Here is a 16,067-nt window from a genome sequence, read left to right on the forward strand (position 1 = left end):
TGTTAGTTGTCTGCTAATTTGATATTAAATAAACAAATTTAAAGATGAGTTTCAGCATTCACCTTCTTTTTAGGTCTCACCCAGACAGCACATGTGCTGTCTCTTCGAGACCTTTTGTTTTCGGTCAGTGGGCTTGAACACTGCTCATTGCTTACCCATTCATTGCTCCATTGTTACTCTCATGTGCTTGCTTCTTTATGGTCATGTGGCATAGGATTCCTTCCTCTTAATGTGCTAGCCCCCCTCCATTGTCTGCCTGCTCACTTCTGTCCGCCCTCCCTCCATAGCCCGAGTTGGCTTCCTCCATCTTCCCTCCCTACTTCGTAGTCAATGTTTACCTGTCCCCACCCTCCTTCCTTCTGATCATTGACTGCATTGGCTTGCCCCCCACCTGCACTTCATCCCTTCTTGTATTTGTTGTCCATGTTGACTCGCCCCTACCTGACCACCCACTCTCACTCTTCTGCGTTTCCATGTTGGCTTGTCCCCACCAGTCTTACCTCCTTCCTTCTGTTCATAGTCTGTAGTGGCCTCTCAACATCCCTCCCTCCTTCTGTACGTTGTCTGCGTTGACTTGCCCCCAAGCGCCCTCTCTCTCTCTCTCTCCCTCCCACCTTTCTTTGTCTGTGTTGTACCTCATCCCTCCTTCCATTGTCTGTGTTGCTCCACCTCGTCTGTAAGAAACTGGTTCTATATATACTACACCAAAATGAGGTATAGTGTGTATAGAGTCCAAGTGTCCCCAGAGGTAGGCAGAGGTTAAAGTTAGATAGAACCTTACTCTCTAATAGTGGTTGCTTGGTCGAGCAGTAAGGCACTATCGAAGACAGTGTTAAGCATTTCATGTCCACACTCAGTCAGCAAATTAATTCACACACTCAAGAACTGAACTCTAGGCCAATTGTTGTTGTATAAAAAAATACTGTTGTTTATTTTTAGTACCAAGCAGGCCTGGTACAGGTAAGCATTAAATACTTTTCAGTAATACGTTACTGGATATAGGACAGTTTAAAAATGCAATAGAAATTGTACTTTGTTTGATTTACAGGGGAGCAGTAGTATGAAACACTTAGCAAATACAGTACATTGGAATGAATAGGCTTTTTCACTAAATTGCAGGTATGTTACTTTTGTAACTCAGTGCTGGATACCTAGATTCAGCACTGGGACATTTCCTAGAAACAGGTAAGTAATTACGTTTTGGTTATTCGCATGATTTTTAAAGAATATTTTCAGTTTTCAAAAGTCCACACTTGGAAACTTTTTCGAGCAGTACATTGAAATGAATGGGCTTCAACAGTAAATTGCAGGTAAGTTACTTTTCACGTCACTTTTCTAACTCAGTGCTGGATACCTAGATTCAGCACTGTGACATTTCCTGCAAACAGGTGAGTAAACACGTTTTGGTTATTTGTGCGATTTTTAAAGAATATTTTTAGGTTTCAAAACTCCACACTTAAACTTTTTGGAGAAAAAGTGTCAATATTATCCTATGGAAGGAAAACCGGTTAACGGTTCACAGGTAAGTAATTGACTGTGTGAGTTAAGGTTCTGGGGTTAGACTCAGGGGTCCCCCAGGGTCATTGATGCACTGTTGTTGCACCCTCAGCGGCACTAGGGCGGCCGGGTGCAGAGTGTTCTTCTGGGTGCCATCAGTTGGGATGTTGTGGGTTGGTTAGGCACCGTTGGTTTGGGCACACAAGGCCGTGGGGCGTCGGGTGCAGGGGTGCCTTGTGACGTTGGATTTTCTTACCCGCTTTGGTCGCGGTAGGGGGGTCCCCTGGATTGAGACTGCAGGCGTCGTCTGGAGGCTTCAGGCAGGTCAGGGGTCGCCGGATCTCGGGTCAGGGTCGCCGGGGGGGACCTCCTCGTGGTGTTTTTCCACTCTGGCTGGGTTCAGCGGGTGCAGAGTAGGCTGGATTTGCGGTCTCTGGCTGGCACCAGAAGCCGCAGTTTAAACACAGTCTGGGAAGTGAAGGCAGGCAGGTCCTCCGGGGTTTGTGAGGTTGCTGGCTGCTGGACACTCCGGGATTTCGCAGGAGCAGGTTCGAGGGGGGACAGGCCTGTAGGGCTAGGGTCAAGTCAGTGGGCGTCGTCCTCTTGTTAGCTCTGCACGGCTCTTCGTCCTTCTTTTCTTCTTGTAGGTAGGCTGGATCTGAGGAAGGAAGGTTCAGGGTGCCCCCTAAATACTAAATTATGGGGCGTTACAGGTAGGTAAAGGGTAGGGACCAATGGGTCCCTTCCCTGGGGTGGGTACACCCCCTATTCTACCACTCAATGGGAGGGGGGCAGGAGCCTGTGCCTGGGTGGCTGAGTCCCCCCATCCTCAAGGTGACGGGGACTCGAGGTTGTGCTTCACTTCGCCTCCCCCACCTGAGGGGTGGAGTTGGCAGAGGTGGGCACACCTCTTTTCCTCACTTGTTTTTCCCGCTGGTTCTCCCACCCAAAGTGGGGGGTAGAACCAGTGGGGACCAGTTGCGGAAAGCAGCAAATGGTCTGGAGAGGCTCACAAAGGCGGCATGCCTTTGAAGCTTGTCCTTCGTGAACCCTGCCCATCCTGGGGGAGGAGGCTTGGCACCTCGTCCCAGGATGTACATTGTTTCAAGTCCCCGAGAGCAGCAATCTCTCGCCCAGGGGTCCAGAAACATGTCTGGTGGTGGCAGCCTAAGCCGCCACTCAGTCAGGTCACTAGGAGTTGGTCGAGTTTCAGGGGGCATCTCTAAGATGCCCTCTGTTGTGCATTTTACATTAAATCCCACACTGGCATCAGTGTGGGCTTAATGTGCTCAGAAGTTTGATACCAAACTTCCCAGTCTTCAGTGTAGCCATTATGGTGCTGTGGAGTTTGTAAAGACAAACTCCCAACACTGTATACTCTTAATGGCAGCACTGCACTTACAGTGCCCAGGAATGGACTTGGGCACTGTAGGGGTACAGGGCTCATGCACCTGTATCCTCACCACTGGCATAGGGCACCCAGCTAGAGAGGTGACTGATGTATGCCAGGGCAGTGGTTTGTGGGCATGGCACACAGGGATGTGTGCCATGTTGACTCTTCACTTTGTTCTGCACCAAGACACACATCCTGCAAAGGCAGTGTGTGAATGTCAGGGTACAGGGCCTCTAAGGGTGGCAAAATAAGTGCTGCAGCCCTTAGAGGCCTTCTCTGGTCTCAGTGCCCTGGGTACCTGTGGTACCATTTACCAGGAGCTGACATGTGGCCAGAGATGCCAATTGGGTTTAGGCTTCAATGCAGTTTTAGGGAAGCAACATAGGCCCTGGGTACCTGATTAGCAGGAGTCCAGGGCACACTCAGTCAAAGAACATCAGCAATTCCGCAAAAAGTGGGGGCATACCATGCAAGAAAGAGGGCACTTTCTCACACTATTACAGCAAAAATTAGGGGTATGATGCAGACACCACTGGCCGTGTGATAGCACATTTCTTTTTTACCCACACCCTTCTTTGTCAGTCATGAACTGTTACTTTGTCCACCTGCCCTCAGTGTTTTACCTCCATGACATTTTGCCTCATCAATTGTTAGAAAGCTTCAAGGCAGTCTCTCAACTTCAAAGCCTGCTCATCTATCTTGATGAGATGAGTGTCATCTGCATTAAACAATGCCCTACATCCAACTGATGTGATCAGTTTTCATAAAAGCCTGTGTGAATCTTGAAAATAATATTGCAGATAAATTAGCCATGTGGAATCCCTAAACAGACATTTTCACAGATTTAAATGGGAGGGAATATAAAGTAAGGAAGCACCTCTCCTGGAAGATTGACACCATCTTTAAACAACCCCTCTGCAAAGTGTTGTACCATCAGCCTGTGGCCCATCATAATAAACATGGTGGAGATCACCAACAGGATCTAACCTGCATTCCTACCTTGGTCCAGGGTTACTACTGTGCCACCCCCATCCAAATGCCTTCATTTGTGATGCCTTTTACTTTACTCTTTACCTTACTCTAGGGTGATAGGAACTCAATACACCCTGTTCCTTTTCCAGTGCTGGGAAATGAATACATGCCTCACTCTCTCCTAGCCTTGTACAACTAAGTGTGAGTGGGGGAAATCCATGACCACCTCATCCTGTCAACAGCAGTGGATCTATCCACTTTCTCTCTTTCCAAATCTCCACCCAAAATGAATCTTTTCTTTTTAAACCCACTGCTCTTTGACAAGGAGGAGAAGCGTAGAAGAAAGGAGAAGGATTAGAGTGGGTTAGAAAATACCTCAAATCTCTCCCTCTTTGGCAAGGGTAGTAGTAACCATGCTCCGACTCTGCACTTGGGCAGCGCATTGTGTAAGAAATCCCACATTTTCCACCATTTGGAGAGGCTGAAGTGAGGAATATACTCCTACCCTCTCTTGGCCAAGGGCGTATATGTAGGGTACACACCACCCTGACCCTTGTATAAAATAAGCGTCTAGAAAAAACTACCTCTGCTCCTGGGTGAGCTAGAGGCTAGAAATATACCCCCAGCCACTCCTGGGCTTAGATGTGAAAAGACTATGCCCATGACCAAGATGGCCTAAGAAATATAATTCCACCACACTTGTCCATGGCAAGGGATGCGTATACCCTCCACATAATGGCAAAGCAGAGGAGAGGCTACAGATCACCCCCATCTTAGGGAAAGGCTGGGGTTTGAAAAAATTGAAGCCCTCCTGCTAAGGCAAAGGAAAAATGAGTATCAAGCCATCCTTGGGTAAAGCAGGGGGAAAGAAAGATATCTTGCTACAAAGGGAAGTATACCTACACCTGATGTTCTCAATAACAGGTGCTGCTCATTCATTATTCACTGCTCTGTGAAGGAGCACTCCATAATGACCTGTAAGGGCTGTTTTGTCTATATGTTTGAGCCTGGTGGTGCCCTTGGATAGGGAGGGGCAACACAAATCCTTTTTTTTAAATGTTCTGCGGGGGCTCCATGGAGTGCAGTAACCCCCCAGTCCTGCCCCCTCAGCAACTTAAAAAAAAAAGGTCTCCTGGGTCATTAAATCCATGACCCGAGGAGAACTTGCCATATTTTTTATTAAAGTACTTCTATCTGATGTTTATGCTGTTCAACTGGAGTGCGGAGCCCCCTTGTGATGTTGGTTCTATGGCTGCATTTTGTACCCTGAAAACTGTTTAAGAAAGACTTAAAGACATGTAGATTATTTTTTTCAAAAACAGATTTATTGCAATTGTTTTAGCAACAATCACTGTTATTAAACATTTAACTATATGAATTAAGATACATTTAATTATTGGCTATTTTCTATCATAGACAATACATATGCTTTATATATATTGATATTCTGACCCCTTCATAAAGCCAGTAGCCCTGCTTATTTTGGTATTCTGACCCTTTGGCAAAGTTAGTAGCTCTGCCTTACTTAAAATGGCAGTCCTGTGCGCCTGCGAGAGTTTGGGTACCAGATCCTGCGCCCAACCCACCTTGGCACACAAACCATGCACAGTCTGGGGTTGGACGAGGGCCCACGTTCAACCTCATGTGTGCATGGTGGGAGTTTAGCTGCCTGCAAAGGGGGGGTTGGTCAGTGTTGCCAGACCCTACCATCAGTCCCATGCCATGCATGGTTAAAAACACTTTTTTTTTTTTTTGGAGTGCTTTGTTTTTCTACGTGTCTGGATACCCAAGAGCACTTCCCTGTGGTCAATCGCCTTTGGCCCCTCCTGACTCTTTTTCCCCCATATCAAATCTTCTAAGACGAAGCAGAAGTGTGAGTTTCAAAATGACAAGAAAAAAAATTCGTTTGATTTAAATCTGTTTAGCTGTTTAGGTTGTAGATTCCTGAAGAAGTTCCTTTGTTCCTAAGTTACAATGGGAAACCTCTAAACCACTTGCCTTTTCACACTTCACCCCCATTAACTTTCTTTCCTGTTGAGGGATCATTACAAAACTTGGCATGCTGAAATTGTTAATAGATTTTGTAGTTCTATGCAAATTAGTCTATGGGATCAAAAGGTTTATGCAAAAAACAAATGCCTCTCCAGCATAAAGCGCATATCAATGTCATGATCTGGGGACAAAGCAGGTGACATTCACTTACCCGAAGGCGATTTGGGGAAAAGAGCTTAATGAGAATGCTACAAGCCTAGAGAGAGTGGAGACCAGTTCATAGGAAACAGGGAATGGGATAGGAGCCCGGGTCTTCCAGCTCAGTCATCAAAAGTCAGCCAATCATATTGCCGTAGAATCACATCCTGGGTAACTTAAGCAGCTGGATGTCAGTAGCAAGTTTCCTTGCTACTGCTTAGTTGTCTGGTTCTCGCTTGCTTAATTAGATCACAGTTTACGACATTTCACTGCACCTTTGTTTTGTTCTACATTTGTTTCCTGCGTTTCCCTTTATTTATCCTTTTTGAATTCCTCTGAAGATCTACTCTTTTGGTGCGCCTGAGGTCGGGAAAGGTAACTGGGTACTTCCTGTGTTCGGTATTGGCTTTCCCTTACAGAGCATCAGTCAGATTCACTGTAAAAGTGGTGTGCATGATTCCTTTAAAGACCTCTCAGAGAGTGTCAACCTGTGTTATTCAAAACACCTGCGAGATGAATCATCCATTACAGTGTTTTTTTTTTTCGTATTGTTCCCAATCCCCTCTTATAAACAGTAGGTTGGAGATCCTATTCCTCTGCTTACTGTTCTTGCTTTGTAGAGTGATCGACTAGCATCAGAATTACCTTCTTCCACATGAGTCCCAACAGTGCCATGACGGTTTGTGAGGTCCAATGGATTCCGAGGCTAATCCTCTCCGCATCATGTCACAATCTCTCACCCATATTCAGAAAGGTTTGGAAGTTGCTTGACAAACACATACATTTCTGCTAACATAGATTATGGAGCTTAGTAAAAATCAGGAAAACTTGAATCCCTCCATTCCTAGTACCTCCGTAGCATCTGAGGACTCCATGACCCATCTGGAGAATGGTGGCTTTGGTATAAGCAGGACTGGATTTCCCAAAGGAGCCACGGGTTATCTCAATCGGAAATTTATTCTGGAGATCAGCAATACATCAAAGCTTTCATGGCTCAATGCAAATTCCACTTCTTAAACGGACACCAAGCATTTTTCAGTGACTAGTTTCATTTATCCTTTCATATTCAATTTAGGCATTCACGTGGCCAGCACCTCTAATTAATGGAAATAGTCTTTTGCTTTTCTTTTTGTTTTGGCCTTTGAGGAACAATTTCTTAAAGTATTTAATGGCTGGCAAACTGTGCAGAATGCTTATTTGGAAAAATTTGAATCTCCAACAACAAAAGAGATTCAGTTTCCTTAAGTATACATTTTCAGTAATTAAGAGCCGAGACAATCTGGATTTATGAAGCTGCGACCATGACTGTGTATAATTGATTAAGAGATGAGCTGAAGGACATGTTGACTTTAGTAACTACTTGCCTTACCAAGTATGAAACCTTGATTAACCTAACCCTCTGGGTTTAAGCCTTGCAGCCGGCTTGAGTAGTAGAAAAGAAGATTTTGTGAAGATGGATTACGCCTAGACACATAAGCACCCTAAGTGGAAATATAGTGTGCAGAACCTATGCAAATTGGAACTCCACAAGGTCCCTTTTGTGCAGAAGGAGAATGCAGAAAGAAAGACATTTTACCCTTATTGACCTTTTGTAAATACTGCCCCTTCCTTCAGGGAAACCGACAGTCTTGTCTATAAAGAACAAACATAAGACAAGCCTCTCACGTTTTCATCTGAAACACAGCCATTTCACGTCAGATGGTCTTGCTTTGATGACATTATTTACTGATTGTGGAACCTCTGGCAATTTTATTGAAAAGGAATTCTGTGACAAACAACAGATTCCCATCATACAAAAGATCTACCTGAGGCAGTTTTTGGGATAGATTGTACTCTGAATTCTGGAGAAATTCAGTGGGTGACAGAAACATCGCTGCTATGGAAAGTGGCCATGTTGAGTCCAAATCTTTGGATGTTATCTCTTCATGAATGTTTCCCGTTGTGCTTGGTAATCCTTGGTCATGGCCCTATACCCCTTAAATAAGTTTGCAAGATGAATACATTGTGAGGAGTTCTCATCCTTGTAAACAGCAGTGTTGGTGAAGATCCACAGCTCTGTTGAAATAACCTTTGACTTGTTTTGCTGTTCAAAAACAGGTTGCCGAAGTATTGATTCCGTTCACTTACCTTGACTATGCAGATGTATTTATCATAAAAGTAGCAAATGCCTTTCCAGTTCATTGAGCATACGGTTGTGCTATAAATCTTCAGCTAAGAGCATCTATTCCACATTGCAGGAAATACTCACTGACCCATAAGGAAGAATTGTGTCATAAGTATATTATAGAAACACTTGACCAAAGGATTCACAACCATTTTGCAGCGTGAATCTTTCTGGATTCACTATGCTGTGCATTATTCCGCGATCTTGTGGTTGGGTCCGGATTCGTAGTCTTTTCTTTTTTTTTTTTTTTTTTTGCACTTCTCAATAGGCACCAGTACCAGCACTGGGACGAGATGGGGGAGCTAGTAAAACACCTCCCCGAAGAATACCGCCAAAGAGCCTCCCACCTGGTGGAAGAAGGAAAAAACATCACCAACTCTTGCATAAAGACGGCGCTGGACGGGGCAGAGACTTCGGCAAGACTAATGGCCATAGGGGTCACCGAGAGAAGACATGCATGGCTAAGAATCTCGGGATTCAAACCGGAGGTGCAGAACAACATCCTTAGCACCCCCTTCAATGGAGAGACACTGTTCGGAGCAACAGTAGACGAGAAGCTCACCCAGCTGAAAAAAGAAAACGAAACGGCGAGGTCCATGGGGGCCCTACAGCTAAGGGGGATGAGGAGAGGCAATCCCTCTAGGAGACCCTACGGTCGGGGAGGAAGCCAGCAGGGAGCGTCGCACCAGGCGTTCCAGCAGGGTCAGCAGGGTGATAGTCACGGACAACAAGGTCAACAGAAGCAAAACTGGCAGTACCAGCCTCGGGGCCAGTCCTTTCGCGGGAGAGGGAACGGACGTGGCCAGAGGAGGAGAGGGAGTGACCAACCCTCATCAAAGTGACTCAGCACGCAGGAGGACGCCTACCCTCGACATGCCCCCAAGGGTGAGGCGCAATACAGTAACATCAAGGGGGAGAGAAGAATCAAAAGCCTACGAGCATCCAACACCAGTAGGCGGAAGGCTGAGGTTCTACCTTCAGGAGTGGCGGCGTATAACCACAGACAAGTGGATACTGAACGTCCTGCAATACGGATACTGCGTGGATTTGGAGAGAAGACCTCCAAACAGAAGACCAAGGGGAAGACAGAGATCGGCTCAAGAACTGGCCCTACTCAGAGAAGAAACCCTGAAACTACTAGAAAAAAGAGCCATAGAGACAGTGCCGTTCAGAGAACGCAACAAGGGGGTCTACTCAAACTATTTCGTGGTCCCGAAAGTAGACGGAAACGTCAGACCCATCCTGAACCTGAGATACCTAAACAAGTTCATCAGAACGCAGAAGTTCAAAATGACTTCGCTGCAGGAGGTGCTTCCCCAAATAAGAGACGGGGACTTCATGGTCACCGTGGACCTCAAGGATGCCTACCTACACATTCCAATAAACAGAAGGCACAAGGGCCTTCTAAGGTTCAACATCGACCAGGAACACTACCAGTTCACAACCCTGGCCTTCGGGCTAAAATCGGCGCCAAGGGTTTTTACAAAATGCCTGTCGGCGGTCGCGGCCCACCTACGAAGGCAGGGGATCCATGTATACCCCTACCTGGACGACTGGCTGGTCAAGGCAAACACACGCGAGAAGTGCGAGAGACACGCAACACGCGTGACAGACACTCTGACGAACCTGGGGTTCTCGATACACTGGGGGAAGTCATCGATGGAACCGGAGCAGGTGAAGATTTTCCTGGGAGCAAAAATCAACACGCTGGACAGCACAGTGGTGCCCAGCGACAGGAGAACAGAGGCCCTACTGAAGGAGACGCGTCTCTACCAGAAGGGGCGAGCTCTGACAGTGAGGTCAGTGAGCAAGATGATAGGGATGATGGCGTCATGTATCCAGCTGGTGCCGAATGTACGCCTGCACATGAGACCATTCCAAGAATGGCTACAGCAGCAATGGTCACAAGCAAGCGGCAGTTGGGAAGATCTAGTGGTTGTCACGCACGCAGTGCAGGAGGAGATGACTTGGTGGAACAGAGACAACATGACCGCAGGGAGAAGCCTGACACCACCAAACCCAACAATGACCATTACCACGGACGCATCGCAAAAGGGATGGGGAGCGCACATGGACAACCTCAGAGTGAGGGGTCTGTGGGCTCCAGCAGATGCGGTACGCCATATCAATTACCTCGAATTGAAAACCATCCTGCTAGCCCTGAAGGCATTCCAGAGGCACCTGTACAACCAGAGGGTGTTGGTCCAAACAGACAACACCACGGCAATGTTCTACATCAACAAGCATGGGGGGACACAGTCGTTCCCTCTCTCCTCTCTGGCACAGGAGATTTGGAGATGGGCCATACCTCTCAGGATAGATCTACTGGCAATTCACCTTCCAGGGAAGGACAATGTGGAGGCAGAATGGCTAAGCAGGCAGACCTCGCCATCACACGAGTGGGAGCTCAATGGCCAGGAAACGGAGAAGCTTTTCCAGAAATGGGGAACTCCCACAATAGACCTATTTGCAACACGCCAAAATGCAAAATGCCAAAGCTTCGCGTCCAGGCAACCAGATCAGCAATCCCAAGGAAATGCCCTATGGATAAGCTGGTCGAGGACATTTGCCTACGCCTTTCCACCGATACTCCTGTTGCACAGAGTGCTCGACAAGTGCAGAACCAGCAACATGACTATGATCCTAGTGGCTCCGCAGTGGGCAAGGCAGACATGGTTCTCACAAATTCAAGAAATGGCACAGGGCAATCCCCACAGGTTCGAGAGAAGAAGGGACCTGCTCTCCATGCAAAACGGAGAGGTACTGCATCCGGAGCCAGAGAGCCTCAACCTGGCGGCATGGCTCCTGAAGACCTAGAGTTCGCTCACCTTAAATTGCCTCCTAGCACTATGCGGGTGCTGCGGGAGGCAAGGAAACCAACTACTCGAAAATGCTACAGCGCCAAATGGCAGAGATTTACTGTGTGGTGCAGGAAGAAGGGCCTGCAAAACAGAATGACTAGAGACTCAACAGTACTGAGGTACCTCACACACCTTCTGAAGAGTAACCTCTGCTCGAGCTCCCTATGGGTACACATAGCGGCGATCGTAGCCTACACCAGAGGTGAGCAGGGTAGAAGTTTCTTCACTTAGCAGGTTGTGAGGAGATTCATGGAAGGAGCCAAAAGAATTGCCCCTCCTAAACGGTTGCCGCCGCCAGCATGGAATCTCAACGTGGTACTGACGGAGCTCATGAAGGCACCGTTTGAACCCATTCACAAGGCCACACTGCAAATGTTGACGATGAAAACGGCCTTTCTGGTAGCCATAACCTCACTACGCAGGGTGAGCGAGCTTCAAGCGCTAACGCTACAGGAACCCTACATTCAGATTCACAAGGACAGGTAGTCCTGAGAACAGACCCACACTTCATGCCCAAGGTGGTGTCGGCGTTCCACATGAACCAGAGTATCCAGATACCGAGTTTCTTCCAAAACCCGACTTCAAACGCAGAAAGGGCTCTGCACACCCTCGACGCTAGAAGAGCGGTGATGCACTACATTGAGAGAACGAAGGAACTCAGGAAATCGAAGCAGCTGTTTGTGTCCTTTGCTACTAGCTTCATGGGGAGACCAGTGACTAAGGGCACCATCGCTAGATGGATTGCCCTCACTATTCAATTCTGCCACAAACAGGCTGGACAGGAGCTAGCAGAGGGACCTCAGGCTCACTCCACAAGGAAGAAGGGGGCCACCGTTGCCTTCCTGGCGAACAAGCCCATTCAGGACATATGTCTAGCGGCAACTTGGGCATCTGTGCACACGTTCACGAAACACTACTGCGTGGACATTCAGATGAACAAGGAAGCACAGGTTGGACAGAGGGTGCTTCAACACATTTTCAACGACCAACGCTCATCTACCACCCAGCCGCCACAAAATTAGGAAAACCGCTATAAAGTCTATGCACAGCATAGTGAATCCAGAAAGATTCACGCTGCAAAACGAATAGTTTCTTACCTGTCGGTGTAGTTTTGCAGCTTGAAGATCTTTCTGGATTCACTAGCGAACCCACCCACCTCCGCCAGGAAGATGAGGCTGGAGGAAGAGGGGGTAAAATGGAAAAGATCAGAAGGAATGAAAACGTACAGAAAAATGGACATGGAGGATTAATCAATTGCCTAGGGTTAAAAAAAAAAAAAAGGGGGGAAAAAAGAACCCGAAGATGGCGCCCCAAAGGTGGGACTTCCGCAGGAAGCACGACGACGTCACGGAAGGTGCACCAAATGGTGGGTCGTCGTCGCCCACCTGGGCTACAAAAAAAAAAAAAAAAAAAAAACAAAGAAAAGACTACGAATCCGGACCCAACCACAAGATCGCGGAATAATGCACAGCATAGTGAATCCAGAAAGATCTTCAAGCTGCAAAACTACACCGACAGGTAAGAAACTATTCGTTCCGGGGTCTTAATCTTTTTTTAATGTATTTTTTAACCTGAAACCATATCGTGAATATTCACTCTGGATAGGTTCCTGGTAATGGAACAAAGGGGGTCGTTACGATGACAGTCAGACTTTCGTCATCGTCGCGGGGCTTGGGACCAGTCGCCTGTAATGCGGCGGCCCCACACATGAGATTACGATGTGACAGCCCCCGTCGCTGTTGCATCGTGTATCTTTAACAGTGCGGCAGGTGCTGCTGGCTGCAGTACCCGCTGCAATGTCCAAAATGCACTGTTGGCATTTCTCTGCACTACGTGCCAGGTACCATGTGGGTGCCTGCCATTTGGTGCAGGGAAATGGGGGTACCATATGTACCCCCCCAGTGCACACCCACCTCCCCCCAACACATGGGGGGCTGTAACGGGCCCCCAAATGCAATCCCTGCCAGCCTTTGAATGGCGGTTGAACTACCATCCCCTGCTGGCGGGGATGAAGCATCCTAATATGGCGGACAGTGCCTGCTAGGCACCGTCACCATTCTAGGTATGCTTTCCGAGTCTGCCAGGCAATCGGAACGATTGCCTGTGTCAGACCCGTGGCGGAGGGTCTTCCTGTCCGCCAGCAAACCGCCTGCCATCGTAATTCTGACCATCAATTGTTCTTTTTGCATTTGTCACCCCGGGTGGTACGGGTATGCCCAGACGTGGGTTCTGTGCTCTCCATGCCACTGGTGTCAAGCTAACCTGGCTGATGAGGGCTGAAAGCCCGAAACCGGTCCTAGCATGCTTGTTTACAGTCCAGGGAGGACCTGGCCTGGCAGTTCGGACTGTACTGTTCCCATTGGGCGCAGGGTCAAGGCTGATTTGCAGATGGCTGGGCCCAAACTGGAAAGGCATGGTGAGCAAAGAAAAATGATGGATTTAGGCCCAGATCTCTGTACTGGGGTGAATGTATGACATTGTTCTGCATTCTGACCATCAATTGTTCTTTTTGCAATCGTAATTTGGCAGGGGGAGAACGGCCGCAAGTTGGCTGTAAATCCTCCACCGGCAGCCTGCCGGTGGCGGGTTCACTGCTATCGTAATCAGGCCCAAAGTTACCATCAGTAATAGTTAGTGCCTCCTCTCATTTCTGTCTCACCCAAGAAAAGAGTGCCAATATTTTCTCCAAATTTGACTTAAGAAGAGAATATTTCTTAGTTCGCCTTTTAAACCAAATATGGACGTAACTAATACCTTATGATGCCTTTTGGTCTTTGTAATACCCTGGCTGCCTTCCAACATTTCCCTGCTTATATATTAGTAGTCATTTGAGACACCTCTGTAATTATCTGCCATGGTGATATATTAGTATTCTCTTTAAATCTTGAAGAACATCAAAGACATCTTCAAAAGATGATTGGACAAACACTCCCTATATGCATAGGTTGGAATTTGTATCTTTGAGACAAATCTTGTGTTGAGACAAGTCTTTTCTGGGATTTTTAATTTCAGATTAATTTATTCAAATGGACCCAAACAAGGTTAACTCTGTGGAAGAATGAGTCCCTCCTTAGACAGTGAAACAAATACAAATGTTCTTGGGCTTTGCCTATTTTTGTAGACTCTATAGAAGAGTTCTCCCAGATCATCAAACCCATTATAGAGCTCAGAAGAAAAATTAAACTTTCAAGTGGGGAAGGGAACCAGAAGAAGCCTTCCAAACTTTAAAATATACATTCATGACCGCCCTAAGTTTGAGGTATCCAGACTGATACCAACCTTTATGTGCGAGACAGACACCTCTTCTTTTGTAGTACTGTCAAGACCTTTACCCATATTCTCATACCCAGTTCACTCCTGAACAAAACTTCACCATATATGATCATGGGTTATTAGTGATGAAAGAGACATTCACACATGAGAGGCATTACTTGAAGTGCTCTCCATATAGGGGCACATCCTGGACTGTTGACAAAAACCCTCAGTTCTCTAAAGAGAATGAAGTGTGGTAATCCCAGACAAGCCATATGGTCCCTCTTCTTCTCACTTTTTTAGTATGGCCTCATTTATAGACCTGGTTCTCAACCCCTGTTACCAGACCGGTGCCACATTCACCCCATATTTTCAGACTCAAATCAAGCTCAGAGTAATCAAAGAACCAAACCACCTCCCATCATTTCTGCCTAGGGTCAACAGCAATTTGAAGTAGACGTGATGTTATAATCCCGCATCAAGGGCCTTCCACAATATTTAAAAGCCTTTGAGGGTAATGGCGCCTAGTATAGATACACCTCTTTTGTACTTGCCCCCAGCCTATTAAAGAGTTGCACTTAAAATTCCCCAGTAAACCAGCAACACCAAATTTTTGGGGGAATTTTAGCATAGGAAGGGTGGATACTGTCATGACTCTGGGACAAACAAGGCAACGTTCACTTATCCGAAAGCAAAAGATCTGGGAGAAGGGCATAGCATATAGATTCTGGAAATTGATTTAAGAGAAATTTGCGCCGACAGAGCAGCCAGGTCTTTCATGTCCGAAAAAGATCAGCCAAAATAATTTCAGGAGAATCACGTCTGGGTTAATTTCAGCATCTCATTGGCAATAGCAAGTTGCTTCGCAACTGCTTAAATGTGCGATTCCTGCTTGCTTAGTTTGATAACAATTTATGGTTTTACCTTGCATGCTTATTTTGTTCTTTTCATTTCTCTTTATTTCTTCCTTCATATGCCTCCAAATATCTAGTCTCCGTTGACTTTCATTTGCTGTATAATTTTAGTCACAACTACCACTTCTCTGCATCTCCTAGTGCATCCGAGCTTGAGGATGGTAACTGGGAAATTCATGGGGTTATCAGGTTTCCATTATGGAGCGTTAGACTTGGTGTACGTGTGCGATTTCGTTAAAGGTCTCCCAGAGAGAAAATGTGAGCCCAAATCATCTAAAACACCTGAGAGATGTGACATCCACTCCACTGTTTTACTCTCTCATTTCCAATCCCTATTTTACCCTCTTAATAAAGTAGGTTGAAGAATCCTATTGCTCTGCTTACTGATTTTACTTGGAGGGTGGTGGACTAGCATCAGGTTTACCTACTCCCATATGGCTCCCAAGAGGATTGTGACACTCAACCACAACTACACACTTGCTGTACTAATAACTGTACAGTCACACATTTTATTGCAAATTTAAAATTTGAGTTTATTGCCAAAGTAAAACAAACTTATTATTTGAAAAACACTGATCACTCCCTTACAGACTGCATGTAGCAATTAATATTAACTCAGGGAAGCAACTCTCCTAACATTCAGAAGGTGAAGAATGGAAATTTACCTTGTAATGCCTTATGGTATTTGTAACCCCTTGGATCTTTGTTTTGTTTAAATACCTACTTGTTAAAACAGATATTCTTCAAAACAATGCCATGACATAAGCCATATATACATATATGCAGAGTATAAAGTTGTATTTATTACTGGTATTGAGAGAGGG

At 46.4% G+C, this 16,067-nt stretch overlaps 1 protein-coding gene across 9 annotated transcripts in view; it reads left to right on the top strand.

Annotated features, from left to right (window-relative positions):
* Window positions 1-16,067, top strand: part of ZFYVE16 (zinc finger FYVE-type containing 16) — a 602,399-nt gene that overhangs the window by 234,899 nt on the left and 351,433 nt on the right. The window lies entirely within an intron of this gene.

This window comes from Triturus cristatus, chromosome 2_1 (assembly GCF_964204655.1).
Source record: "Triturus cristatus chromosome 2_1, aTriCri1.1, whole genome shotgun sequence".
NCBI classification, from domain to species: domain Eukaryota; kingdom Metazoa; phylum Chordata; class Amphibia; order Caudata; family Salamandridae; genus Triturus; species Triturus cristatus.